This window comes from Helianthus annuus, chromosome 15 (genome assembly GCF_002127325.2).
Source record: "Helianthus annuus cultivar XRQ/B chromosome 15, HanXRQr2.0-SUNRISE, whole genome shotgun sequence".
In the NCBI taxonomy this organism is placed as follows: Eukaryota; Viridiplantae; Streptophyta; class Magnoliopsida; order Asterales; family Asteraceae; genus Helianthus; species Helianthus annuus.
In genome coordinates this window covers 113,368,018-113,382,874 of record NC_035447.2, presented here as the reverse complement: position 1 = coordinate 113,382,874, position 14,857 = coordinate 113,368,018, and the positions used below count along the sequence as shown (strand labels likewise).

The 14,857-nt window shown below is 35.1% G+C and overlaps 2 long non-coding RNA genes across 7 annotated transcripts; one reads left to right on the top strand and one right to left on the bottom strand.

The window, feature by feature from the left end:
- The first annotated feature begins 749 nt into the window (after positions 1 to 749).
- LOC118487668 lies at positions 750 to 5,985 on the top strand. Of its 6 annotated transcripts, none has more exons than XR_004882554.1 (9): positions 750 to 1,018; positions 1,241 to 1,300; positions 1,418 to 1,516; positions 1,633 to 1,741; positions 2,149 to 2,266; positions 3,029 to 3,180; positions 3,714 to 3,842; positions 5,065 to 5,503; positions 5,589 to 5,985. It is a non-coding gene; the product is annotated as an uncharacterized LOC118487668 (long non-coding RNA). The 6 variants fall into 6 exon arrangements; XR_004882555.1 differs by lacking the exon at positions 1,241 to 1,300 and having other exon boundaries at positions 753 to 1,018; positions 5,065 to 5,277; positions 5,398 to 5,503; XR_004882557.1 differs by lacking the exon at positions 1,241 to 1,300 and having other exon boundaries at positions 755 to 1,018; positions 5,065 to 5,277; positions 5,450 to 5,503.
- Positions 5,986 to 13,426: 7,441 nt separating this feature from the next.
- LOC110910133 lies at positions 13,427 to 13,756 on the bottom strand. The gene is made up of 2 exons (XR_002575880.2): positions 13,696 to 13,756; positions 13,427 to 13,620 (listed from the first exon to the last, which is right to left on the bottom strand). It is a non-coding gene; the product is annotated as an uncharacterized LOC110910133 (long non-coding RNA).
- Between the last annotated feature and the right edge of the window lie 1,101 nt (positions 13,757 to 14,857).

The following is a 14,857-nucleotide window of genomic DNA, read 5'->3' as shown; positions in this document are numbered from 1 at the left end:
TATGTATTTTTATCTCCGTGTCGGTGTAAATTTCATTCGAAAAGAGTCGTGTATAGTAAGTAATGTATAAGTCATCGAAGTATAAACGTATAGGTTGTCAAATCTGTATGTTTCAATTGTTATGTAGTTTATTTTTTATTTTCCACTTACAACTTTTTAAATGAAATTTTTAATAAATTTTGGATTTTACATTGTCAAGTGCTTATTTTTATCTGCGTTTTGGCGTGAATTTTCGTAACGTTATTTTTTAACCGGCCAATTGTTTTAGACGTTCTTTTAAACCGTACAAATATTTAATGGTTTTAGATGTACCTGGGCACACAAGTTTAATACTATGGTTTTACGTGAAGTTTAAGGTTTTCTTATATAAAGTTTCGTAAAACATGTTAGTGATTTTACGGTTTTGATGTATCTGGGCACACAAGTTTAATACTAGTTTACAATTAAAAAGATAATCTCGAACATGAAATCGGAGATGAAAACCGCAAGATAGAAATACAATTCTACTTTTGGTTGTCACATGAAGAAGAAGAAACAACGAATAAAATATATTTTCATAGTTTTGTTTTTACATCAATATCTATGAAACTTTTTATACTCTCATTCTATTCTTTCAACAAATAAAATTTACTTTGCCAGTTATGTTTTTACAACAATATTTATGAAACTTTTTGTATTTTTTATCATATTATCTATCTCTTATACTAAAGCAAAATAATGTTGACTTTTTGACCTTGATGTGGCAATGCTCTCTGGCCAGAGAATTGTTATTTGAGCGCCAATTCTATTTCCTTCTTCCTACATACGCTTTCTTCAATTTGGAAACCTAATCAATTCTCTCAATCAGTTGAATCTCCAGGCAAATTGATTTCTCTTTACATTCACACGGCTTCTCAAAACATTACACGTTCAATTTTACAAACCCTAAATCTCATCTACGGCTTCATCTGTAGCGATTGTACCTGGCCATACCCACTTCAGAAATCCCTAAATCTCAAGCATTCGAACTCTCATCTAGGTATGTTTTCTTTGATTTTTATGATGTAATCCGATTAGAGCATCGGCCATGGCATCTTATCCAGTGGTGAATTTCGAATTTCACTTCTTTATGTTTTTTCCTTCATAAAACTTTTGCATCTTATCCAAATTTTTTATCTGAGTTTTTAAGGGTTGTCTTCAAGAATTGTTAATTCTACGTATGGTTCTTCTTTATGTGTTGATTTCACAATTGGTAACACAGGCATGTTTTCTCTTTTTTGATGTTGTCTGTATTTGGTAATCTAGCTGCGAAACCCTAATTGTAAGTGCTCTAATTGCATCTTTTCTTATTCAAATAGTGATTGTGAATTTGATTACAGAAGTTAATTTCATTGTTAAATATATTAATATTAATGTTAATTTTGATTTTGTGTGTCAGGGTATCGAAATACAGAGTGTGTGATGCGGTGTGAACTTGGATGCACTTTTGAGGTACACCAGTCTGATGATGATAGGAGGAATCGGGTATCTTACTGAGGTAATTTTGTTAATTTTTTTTTGTCTTATTCTACGATTGATGAGAGATTTTACTGTTTTTGATTGATCTTTGTTTGAATTTGTGCTTGTGAAATGCATATGATTATTCACGACCAGTCTCACACACACAAATGAGAAAAGAGGAATTATGTCTTCTTTGAAATTTCACTTTTAAAGGAATGGATATGGACAGCGGTCACCCTATGCGCTTGGTTGACATAAAATGGTTAGTAAAATCACTACTTTGTTCTTTTGTGATTTCATGAATGGTTTGCAAATAATCATTTGAAAAATAAATGTAAATGTAGGTGATTGTCCATGGTACTCTTAATCACTAATATAATTATTGTTATTATAAAGATAATAATAAAAAACAATAGTAATAGCATTAGAAATTCAAGGATTAAACTGTTGCAGAAGATCTATTCAACAATGCAAAGGTACAAACTATATTTGTGTCAATTTATATTTTAATTTTATAGGTAATTAACTATAAATCCACTACTAAACTAAAAATGTTTTTTCTTAAACTGGTTTGTGAGGTTATGATCATTTGAATACACTTTGGGCGACTTTTGACCCGTTCGCAAGTTTCCAATCTTTGCAACTAATTAGCTCAGATTCCATTGACAGATTGTGTTTTAAAGCAAGCGAACTAATCGAATACAATCACCAACCTACGCTTTCGTTTATTCTTTTCCTTCTCGATCAATCGTTCCTTCTGGTTTATCCTTCATCATCCAATTTTAAGGTTTGTTTACGTCCAACATATGTTTTATTTCATAATATTATCTCCGTTTTCAGAATGCTGTGTTGTTTTTTAAGTTGTCAACGATTTTAAGTTGTCAACGAGATCATTTATATTGATTAATACGAGTTTTCTGAGCAGAATGATTCTGTAATTAGGTACTTGGATTAAACAGTAGGAGGATTCATTTATATTGAAATGATGTTGTTTGTTGCTTTTGAAGGTTTCATGACTTTAGGGTTTCATTCAGTCATGTGATTTTGCTATTATACTGTCTTTATTGATTTAGTTAATATGGTTTTTGATTTCATTTACACCAAAATAGGGTGTTAGTGGCTGGGTTTTTCAATATGTGGTAAAGAACTCTTTAAACCTGAAACAGGTAGCGGTGCAGTAACTGGACCCTGAACAACCGTGCACCAAAATGTAGTCCTGTTGTTTGTGAATGATGTTGTTGGTGTATGCAGGGTTAGCTCATTGAAGATTTCTGATGGGAGACAAAAAATTAAACTTCGTTGTTATTTTTTATTATTATGTTTCTTATTAATAATTATGCAATTAGTTTGGATGAAGGTGTTTATGAATTTAAGCATGGAAATCTATAATATATAGGGCTGAAATTAAGTCTGATAGTTTTTGGGATATCTCAATAGTCAATACTAATGGTAAATAAGTTTCTAAGTGGATATCTTAGTTACAATAGATAATTCAACAAATTGTGTACATATTAAAAATATTGATTTCTCACTTTTAACAATGTTGTAGATTATAAGAGATGAAGATCTTGAAGAGTTAAAGGAGCTTGGCTACAATATATATGAGACAGTTTACCATGAAAATTTGAGGGGAACTGATGTGGCAACTAAGCAAATAAAAAGAGCTGTTTTGCAGCTCGATTATATGAACAAGAGAGATTGGTTAGTTATTTATATTTTCTTTCACTAATTATCAATTTGTGCAACTCAGGATTTGTATTCTTCATTAACTCATTTGTTTCATGCTTATGATTTGATTCCGGACATATGGGTTTTGGCGAGAAACATATATTCTTTTCAAGCTTCACCATCTATGGCATCACATAATTAAAGACTTTTCATTTAAGACTGACAATTTGGATGTAATCTTTATTCAGTGCTAAAAAATAAAAACTTGCTGAAAGTTCAATGATCTATTAACAATTTTTATGTTATTTGTTATACACTTCTGTAAGGTTAAATGGTCGAGGTAGAGAAGCTTGCTGAAATTAAAAAAAAAAAACAAGAAGATAAGTCAGTTGTAAGATTGTATTATTTTAGCTATGTGTTCTCACACTTCGTGAAGATCTTTGATCATCAAATTCTTTCTCATTTCTCGATGTTTGATTTTTTTAATATGTTGTTGATGTGAGATACTTTAAATGGATCTATTGTTTGAGTAACTTAACAGTTACATATGTTATTCCAAATTTCAGGTTGTTGTGGTTGCTGTTATGACATGGTTGGGATGCTATTTTTTCTACGTTCCTCTAGAAATATCATATTCATCTTTCATCTGGCCGTGATGTGACGATATCAGAGTTGGTTGCAGAGACAAAGCCTCGGTAATACAAGTGCTCTTTTTGTTCATTGTGATTGCTTAATTATGATCTAACTTTTTCTTTTATTCTTGAAAGTTGAGTCATTTGATTGTGAGGTAGTCAATGGTTTATATATATATTGAATTTTTTTTGCTAAATTAAGGTGCGTTTTATCCTTCAAGATAGATAGTAGCTCGCGTTCAATGCTATTTCTATGACCTCTACTTTTTACATGGTTTATTGTGTATATATAAAAAAAGTTAACCTCACGTTCAATACCTTAAGCTTTCTATTCGTAATTATTGGTAACGGGTCAAAACGGGGAGGAGTTGAAAGTAGTAAATTTTTCGTATCGGTTACAAGCCAAAAAAGTCAAGGTTCTTCGCACGTACTTGAGGCCTAAAAACGCCCAAAAATGCGCATTTTGGCGCATCTTGGGTTTACTCGAGGCGCTAAGTGAAAAAAGCGATTGCCCTTGCGCATAGTCACACTTTTTAATACCAAGATTGTTACGTTTTTAGGGATAATTGTTTGTTTTTTGGTGGATGTGAAGTAATGTTTGTGCTTTTTAGCAATTTTTAGGTAATTTGTGTGATTTGCAGTACTTAACAGCAGGTTTAGTGTTGAATTATGTGAAGTTTATAGGAATTATTGAGTTTGAGTAGCGTTTCTGTGGAATCTACAAGTTCTACGATTGTGCTTTCGGCAGGTCTGAATGTTTTTTGTGATTGATAATACCAGATTTCATCGCTAGCATTTGTGTGTTTACTCTTGTGATTGAGAATACCAATTTTACAAACTGACCATGTTGGTTTGGGTCAGAGCATGCTTGGACAAAATGCTTATTATCATTGGCCATTTCCTTTTCTGACACTAATAGGTCGTTTGAGGGAAAGTATATCTTCCACCAATTATTTCTATTCTATAAGCCATCCTCACCCCATTTTACTCTATAAGTCATCTTCACCTAAAAGTATTTGTTGTGTTAATGTGGCTGGTCACTTTTTTATGATTTTTTTTTCAAGTGGTTTACTTTTGAATATATTGACCCTATCATCAACAATTCTTGATTAGTATTTGAGAAAAAAGAAATGATGGGTTTTTGGTAGGATTCACATCAGTTCTTATCATTGTAGGTGTTTTAGATAGGATTCACATCAGTTCTTATCATTGTAGGTGCATCAGTTCTTTGAGAGATATTTATCTTATTATTCACAATGTACACTTTGTTTATTTATTATTGTAGGTGCATCATCAACAATCTGGTAATTGGCTAATGTTTCAGCTCAAAGTTTCACGGTTTTGGGATTACCATATCCGGTTCGGAGGAGGTGTCGAACCGGATGGTGGAGAATACTATGTCGAGTATGATCAACTGGGTCGCATACACTCATTGAGTCGTCTTCGAATTAACAAGGTGGTAAGTCTCTTTCAGACAAAGATCCCTTGGAACAGAAAGGTATAATATTGTTTTTATCTTATTAAAAAAGAAATTTCATTTTATTGTTAAATTTGAAGTGTTTTGACTTTGAACATACAGTTTAATGTTGCGGGTTTAATCTCATTTATTGTATGTCAGTACTTTTCATTTTTACCATTCTACCCGTGCTTAACACGCTAATGGTGGACAGTGGGATTATGTTCCTTCTTATGTTACTTCTCTTAAAGAAGGATTTCCTCTTCAGGTGACTATTTGTTTGTACCTTTAATGATTGAAAAATAAAAGGTCATATTAGCTATTAATGTTTATTTTAATAAAAATCAAAACAGAGATGATTGACAGCTTGAGACATGAGATGAATCAAGTCTACATTGGAGGGAGTTCAGGTGATCCATTCAGCAGGCATCATGCTTCTTCCTCACACGATGCATCTATGAGGGAAGATCATGTTAACCAATATAGAAGATCTGAGTCATCATATGCAAATGGTTCAAGGTACTCCCACTATGCACATGGTGGGACATCATCAGCTGAAGGACTGCACACACCAGATCATTTCTCATCCATAAATTAATTAGGCATAGCTCTGTAGGAAAGGTGGCGTAGTTGATGTGTGTAAAATGCAACATATAAATTACATCAATTGAAGCATAAAACTAACCCTTTTTAAGTACTAATGTTGGAAAAATAGTGTTTTTGTCTTCCTTTTGTATTTTCAGGATAAAATGAGCTCAAATTCACAAAAGAAGCAAAAAGACAGCTAAATCTAACATAAATACAAGAAAAGGAACAAAAGTGGATTGCCCGACCCCTCAACGGCATCTTCCCAAGCAGAAAAGAGAAGTCAGAAGACTGAACACGCCCCGTGCTCAGCCAGCACGGGACCGTGCCCAAGAAGCAGCAGAAAAGACAAACCTATAGAAGCTTCTATTGCCCACCACGGGGCCGTGTCCAGTGAGCACGGGGGCGTGGCGAAAGTACAGCAGGCGCATTAATTGTAATTGCGAATTACAATTAATGAAGAGAGAGAGTGTCAGACAGACACGGGGGCGTGTCCAGCGGACACGGGGCCGTGCCCAGCCTTCTGTTCAGCCTATAAATAGGAGTGCTTGGTTTCATTTCAACTCATCCCTTGGCACACCACCTCTCTCACACTTCATCCACCACCCACCACCATCACAACACCATCATCCACCACCATCATCCATTGTCCATCATAGAGTGTGTGAGTCGTCTCGAGATCCAAGATTAATCGTAAGAGTTCTTGACAATCAAGGCCATGTTTGCCTAAGTCTCTTACATCACTTGGTGAAGACAAGTGTTTAGTATAATACTTTTTATTTTTAATCTTTTGCACTTTTTATTTGGTTTTGTATTAATGACTTTAATAACTAGTTACTTATGTTGAAGGTGATCTTTCCTTATCGTTTGTCCGTGGTGTCTTGGCATTATTTTACTGTCTATATAAAAGAAAAGATTTTCACCATTCATATTTCCACGGTCTATATGGAGGTATGTTGGCTACCTGGTCGGGGGTTAAGGGAATGGTTTGGTAAGGGTCTTGCCCTTGTTCAGCGTTTAGAGGTCCTGCAAGGGACCTGGGTCAAATTTAGTAGGATCTCCTTCAATGCCCATAGGTATTGGATGGCGGGGATCCAAACTCTTTGACCCCCTCATAAGTTAACTACTATTAATACTATAACCCGGCTATTTAGGACTGTATCCCTGCTGACTCAGACTACTTAGTCGAGGGTAACGTCACCGCCAAAAGCGGGGCCTACCATAATTTGCATTAATAACTTAATTCATTATCTTCCAATAATCCGACCCTTTAGGATTGTATCTTTGCTGACTCAAACTACTGGGTTGAGGGTAACGTCGCCTTCAAAAGAGGGGCCTACTACAATAACTAAGATAATCTCTTAAACAAGTGCAAAAGTGAGAAAATAATCAAAGGTTATACTAATACACGAGTCGGATCCAAGTGATTCATCTTGTCTATCTGTTTTTATTTTATTTTAATTTTTAGCATTTAGTTAGTTTTTATTTTCTTAGTTTAAAAATCTTTTCTAACTTCTTTTTTATTTGATTAGACGTTGAGGATAAACCGGTACTAAAAGCTCTTGTGTCCTTGGACGACCTCGGTATCTTACCAACACTATACTACGTCCACGATGGGTGCACTTGCCCATATGTGTGTTTAGTGTTAGTAAATATCGTGTTTTATAAATTTAAAACTTGGCTAAAAGTGTAAAAAGGGTTTAAATATACATCTAAATTATATTACACCTAACACGCATCAAGTTTTTGGCGCCGCTGCCGGGGACACAAGGATTTTAAGAAAGTTAGGAATCAACGGCCTAATCATATTTTTATCTTTCTTTTTATTTTTTTAGGATTTTTTTTTATTTTTCAGCTTCTGCAGAGCTCAGCACGGGCCGTGCCCGCTGAACATGCCCCCGTGCTCAATCATTGGAACTGGCAATCCTGTTTTAAGTCAGACAGTAAGCTGAACACGGGGCCATGCTCACTCAACACGACCCCGTGCCCAAGATTCACTTACTGAAAACAGAACCGTTAGATCCCGGCGGTTGGTAATTTCTGACATAAACATGAGTGATAGTAATTCTTTTTACTTTCGGTACTCTTATGGTACGTGGTGTCAATTATGTGGAGGCGAACATAAAGAATTAAAATGTTACTTTCTAAATTATAGGCCCCACTACATAGACCCACCAATTCCTTATAACCTTAAGAGGGGCGAAAGTAAAAATAAGCACTATCTCTCCCTCGAATGCGCCCAGCCAGATATTCTAGGGGAAATGCTCCTTGACGAGTTATTTCAACTAGAAGAGCTAATTCTAAATTGGTCAAAAGAACTTAGGAAGGATTTTATCGATCCGCCCCAAGACGATGACCATGAAGAATTGTTGGAGCCGCATTCCGACAACCTCGTTGCTCTCAAAAATACCTTCATACCTAGCGAAGACTTGGACGATAGTCGTCCCTGTGCCAATTGTGCCGTGAAGGACTCTCCATCGACTTCGTTCGGTGCATACATAGACCTGAGCGATTCGGCATACACCTTCTTTAACGAGAGCCCGGGAAAGGGTTGGACTTGTTTTTTGATGTTAAAAGTAATATGATGTTGATTACCAGCAGCAATTGGGAGTTGTTGTTTTTTGGGTATAAAATTATAATAGTTATTTTATATAAATTAAACGTTATGATAGTTATTTCATATAAAATTATCAAATTATTTAATGTGTTATGAATGTTTATTTTTCTAAAAAGAAAGGACCAATACCGAAATATGGCTTTACTCAAGGTGTGCCCCATCTAATAAAACTATAGTAATTTACAAATTACACATTCATTTGCATATGTTGTAGAATTTAGAGCTAATTGTTTCTTGGTAACTACGAATTTCAAGTTGAAAACTAAAATTGTTGATTTTATTTTCTTGAATACGAGTAATTTGAAAACTAGATTTGGGATGATACAGACTTTTAAGTGTGAAAAGTTTGATACAATAACAGCCTTCTATAGTAAGAAAATTTTGATAAATTTATTTTCAAATACTTATACCTTAGTCTTAAAATTGAGTTATAATACAACTGGATTAAAGCGTCAAACATTACTCCTAAAATTTCTTATCCGTATGTATGTTTGCATCTTTGTTTCAGATGAGGCGAAACAATCAAACGTTGCATGATAGCATCAAAGGCGAAATAAGGGTATCATATTTTAACCAAAATTTTAATTCGATTCGAAAAAATCTCAAGGCAAAAAGAGATAAAAGAAAACAAGGGGTTAACCCAGAGAGAAATGCAAAGAGGAAGCTTAGAGTTGCTGCCAAACATAAGTGAACAAAAAAAAGGAAAACAAAGACTATGAAGTTTGGAAAAAGACGGATAAATTAATAATTTGTCTTCGAATTTTTTTTCGAGTGTAACAAATTACTATTTTATTGTTATTGTATAAGTTATTATTTAAAAGGATGCCACCATAAGTTATAATGCGTACAGTTTGTTTACGATATGTAAACACTGATAGATAATATAATTTACTTTTAGACCACCCGTGTAACACACGGGTACTTAGACTAGTATACTATAAATTTGTAACAATCCTTGGCAATGTTGTTAGTACTATGTGCATTGAAGTTTGTATGATGGTTTTAAGAAACCATAGTAAATAATAAACAAGAAACATTTTTGTTTTTTATAGAGTTGTGCCCTTAGCATGAAGAGTTTTTTTTTTAACTGATTTTTCATTTTGATGCCCCATACTTTCATCTTTTTGCAAGTTTTTCGTTTTACGTTTCGTTCTATATTTTGCAAGTTAACACCCCGCAACGTACATGTGGGGTTCAACGTTTTTTCGTCAATTTTCCCGTTTGACAGGCCCATCGCAACACGTCTATTTTTCCCTGTTTGGCAAGTTCGTCGCAACGCGCGGGTCCTAGACCATCTTAGTTATTTTCTGTGTTTTACGTTTCGGTCTAATTTCTTCACATTAACACGCCGCAACGGACGTACGTACGTGGTTCAAAGATTTTACTTTGTTTTTCGTTCGGTGTTATTTTTTTTTCTTTTTAATTTTTTTTTTGTTTTTACGAGCTTTTTTGGTATTGGTGGTCACCGACAGTGGTGTAGCATTGGTGCAACTTGGCATGTTTTTACGCCCCCGCCGCAACGCGCGGATGGTTTAATACTAGTTGATTTTTATATTGTAAGACGTTTTTTTTGAATAATTGCATATTCTGCGTGCTTTTGTTTTTTTTTTATGGTTTTTTAACGGCAAATTTGGATCATTAACGGACCACTGACCGCTAGAGTATCATTATGTCACTAGTGGCAGCAGAACCACCCGGTCATATCCATCTCCACTAGGCATAATATATATACACCAATTCAGGAGGAAAACCAATAAATATGAGAAAACCTCTTGTAAGAATCAAACCCATGATATTTGGTCTTAAAGCTTTATCCCACCCTAAAATGCGAACAGAATATAAAGCATGGGCCTTTTTTTATGGTTTTTTACCGAATCTTTTTAAAACAATTTTTCAAAGATGGCTTTAGGGGTGCAACTTTATTTTGTAGAGGTACGAAGCTGTTTTACCTTTTCGATACAAGATGACAACTGTTGAATTGATGTATGGTCTAGGTTGCTGATAAAAAAGGACAGTGATGGACGATGTACATTCAAATTGCATCTCAGACCGGTGGGTACGGGGAGGATAGTCTTTTTGGAGACTATCCGTTACGTAGGCGCCACGTAATCACGAGAGGAGGATAGTCTCTTTGGGGACTACCCAAGGGGGGGCCCACCAATTTTGCTCCGTCTCCTGCGTCACAATTCCGACGTCTTTGCCGCGACGGGCCCCTAGGGGGCGGTGTTGGACGTTCCTAATGGGGGGGGGGGGGGGGGGGGACGGGCCATGTAACGAAGCCCATACCCATTGGTCTCATGCACTTTGATGCAATAAGACACCCATTAATAGCGTAGTGCCAAAGTAGTCAAGAAGTTGTAGATAAGACCCCGGGTTCGAACCCGTGCAGCTGTCGTTCCCATCCATCTCCCCGCCCCCTTTCCTTCGTCTCTGACCAGAACTAGAGGGGTCGTCTGTCTCAACCTGATGGGACTGGGGTTGCAAGCCCGGCTAACGTGTTCGGATATACACGTTTTGCAGATTTAATTTTATTCGCCGTTAAAAAATAAAATAAAATAAATTAAGTTTATTCAAGGAAAATAACTCTAGAACTAACTTATATTTACATCTAACTTATAATAAGTGATTTCGATACGTGTCAATACCTCCTTTAATTTAAATTTTTAAACAACTTAGGCTATAGGGTGTGGGGATCATGGTTGGAACATGATTTGCCACCTAGGAACATGAATGGAAGGCTAGACCACCCCCTTGATTAATCCACCATGGTTTGCATGGATTAAACCATGGCAACCATGGTCCTCCTTTCCATTTTTCAACAAATCATTTCCTTTTTGTTTAGATAAAGATAATAAATAAGGGGCTAATGGTTTGGGTCAAGACCATACCCTTAGGGTAGTGGTTTTGGATGGTGAATTAAAGATGAGTTACATGGCACTAACATGGAGGGTCATGATGGTCATGAGGGTCATAACCACACCCTATAACCTAAGTAAACATTCAAATTAAATTTATCTTATTTCTAAAATTAAAGATATAAGCTGAGTGATCATTTATTCTTATTTATATTACTTAAATAAATGTTATGTGGTGTTCTTATTTATATAATTTAAATAAATGTTATCTGGTTTATCTCAAAAGAAATTTAATTTCCTACGTAATCCAATGAAATAATTGAGATTATAAATGTCACTAAGGCTTTGTCCTAATCATAGAGAGAAACCCTCTAGGTTTAAAAGAAAAGAGATTATGGGTTCAATACTCGAAAAGTGTAACATTTTACTTATAACAATGGATATTAAATATCATTATCAATAGACAAATTAGATTTAAATAATCACAACTTTCTCAATTTGGCCGATAATAATCACAACTCAGTTATTTGCCGATAATAATCCGAATTGGTCAACTTTTGGCCGATAATAGTCCACCGTCAAAAATAGCTTAACGAAGATAAGTTTTTTTTTTTCCGAATTACAAACCGATTTTTAGGGATTTTGATCAGAACGACGACACGAGTCGATTTATGTAAAACTTATCTCGAAACGGTGCTCCAAACAACTTGATTTTTGTTAATTGAAATTTTAAACACCTGAATTGAAGCATTGTTTTCGTCGTTTGGGGCAGTATTTAGGGTAAATTTTACATCAACCAACTCGTATCCTCGTTCTAATCAAAAGCACTAAACATCCTTTTGTAATTTGGAAAAAAACTTAACTCCATTATGCTATTTTTAACGCAAACTATTATCGGCCAAAAGTGGACCAGTTCAGATTATTATCGGCAAATAACTGAATTGGGTTTATTATTGGCCAAATTAAGAAAGTTTGGATTATTTAAATCCAATTTGCCTTATCAATATAACATGTAGTATTGATACCTACATCCTCTTAACTTTCAAAAAACTTTATAAAATGGCATTTTGACCCCCCCCCCCCCCCGAGTTTTACGTGCTTGTTTATACGTATATGTTGACTAGCCATTTACCCGCGCGATGCAGCGGGAGTGACGATTTACAATAGAATACTCGTTTACCGTTAGTTTATCACCTATAGGTTTGGCGGGAGTGACGATTTACAATAGGATACTCGTTTACCGTTAGTTTATCACCTATAGGTTTGTTGTTCTTCGATTTCAATATGGCGCGATAAATTGTAGCAAGTGAATTTAGAGAGAAAAATGGCTCAAGATTTTAGGGTTTCATTGTTTAGAGATGTAATCCGGGTCAAGTAGGATCTATTAGTACCTTATGTAATTTAAATTGTAATCTCTTAAAAACTCATAAGTTAATGATTATAAATCATATACATTGCCGAATATAATCTAAAAAAAAGTGTAATTCAAATCATATACATTGCCGAATATAATAAAGTTACCATCTTTATTAAAAAAAATACAACCTATAACATGTCGGTTTGGACCAACACAACAACACTCCTTTGTCCAACTATTTATACTTGTATTAAACATAACTACAAAAACAACATTAAAATGTTAAGTGTTGAAAAGGTAACGCTGTCTGATTACTTACTGTACGTTGGCAGATATTTACCAATACATATGCTCTAAAGGTCAAGTCAAGATTTGAAACCTGCCAACCGATGGGTCAATATTGTGTTTTATAACAGATGAAGTGATGGCATATCTAGTAAAGTTAACCACATAACCCAACCAACCATTTTCTTGCTACAACTAACTGATTCCGAAGATCCATTTTTAGAGTTCGAAAGCCTATTTTGACCCGTTAGTTGACCCAAACAATGAACTTGAGTGGCAATGCACACAAAGAATAACTTTACCTTTTGTTGTGCATGACACTTCGTACAAGTGTATACAAGATAATCAATTATGAATACATATTGGTAGCTAGCATCATAAATATGAAATTATCTTGTTTTTGTTGGTCCAATAGTCGTTCCCATTCAAGCATCAGAAATATGTAGGTGGTTTCTAATATATAATCAGAACATGCATACATACATACATCTGTTTTTTTTAAAAGTAGTTCACTACAGCATGATTGCTTTTTATTATAAACTTGAATGGCTATCATTTCAAATCCAGAAAACTGATTTGGGCTCGATTCAAGCCGACCGGTGTCACTGCAGTAGTCATAGAATAGAGTAAGTACGGAAGTTCTTTGTTGCGTCAAACCACAGGTTCAACCTCTGTTCCCTATTACCCTGCATATACCAAACAAACTTGCGATTAGTTTATGCACAACTATTCATAATCATTTTATCATGAAATAAGGATACCTGAACAAATGTCTCGCTCGACCAATAGTTTCCCTTGACGCATTATGCAAGGTTCGCTCGGTCCAACAACTCAAGCAAATGTTTTCTATGTTTTTTAGGGGGAAGATGGGTGCTTCTCTCCACAGGGCATACAAGACACAGGTTATTGGCGGCAGTCCGCCAAATTTAACATATAAAGTTTTTTTATATGTTAAATATGGCGAGCTGCCGCCAATAACCTATGTTTTGTATGCCCTGGGAGAGAAGCACACATGTTCCCCCTAAAATGCAAAGAAAACATTTGCTTGAGTTGTTGGACCGAGCGAACCTTGCACAGGCTCAGTTTTTGCATCACAGCCTCAAACACTTTCAGTTCAAATAGATTACACAGGCTCAGTTTTTGCATCACAGCCTCAAAACACTTTTACATCAGACAGATTAAGAACACAAGCTCAGCTTATGCATCATAGACTCAACACTTTTAGTTCAGACAGATTAAGAACACAAGCTCAGCTTTCGCATCACAGCCTCAAACACTTTCAGTTCAGACAGATTAAGAACACAAAATCCAGAGTACACAACAAGAGTAATTTGCCACTAAACTTAAACAACCTTTAAAGCATGATGTACACGTGTTTTAAGCACAAGAAACAAATATGTAACCTGACAGACTCAGCTTATGCATCATAGCCTCAAACACTTTCAGTTCAGACATATTAAGAACACAAGCTCCGTTAGTTCTCGCAAAGTCAACCATCATAAAAAGAAATCAAGTATTAGTAAAGATTTGATATTAGTTATAACCAGTACACTATTAACTTAAAATAAATTTAATATAAATCACATTTTGTCAAGTTGCAAATATAAAAACCTTTATTCTAATGAAGCAGCGTTCAGCGTCACTAAAGCCGATTCCGAGACTCTCCAAGCAGATACACTTTCTCCGGCTGCCAGAAGATCGGAGTGAGCTTGTTCTGTAATAATAGTGATCGTGACAGTCGTTAACCAAAGGTATAACTAATTAAATTCAGTTCAGGAAAAAGCAACACTTTAATTTTGTGTGAAAGACAGCTTGCTTGCTGCAGTCTCTATAATATATCAACACTCTTCCATACACTGTTTGAAAGACACCATGCTTGAAAGACAGCATGCTTGCTTCAGTCTCTATAAATAATTCAGAGAT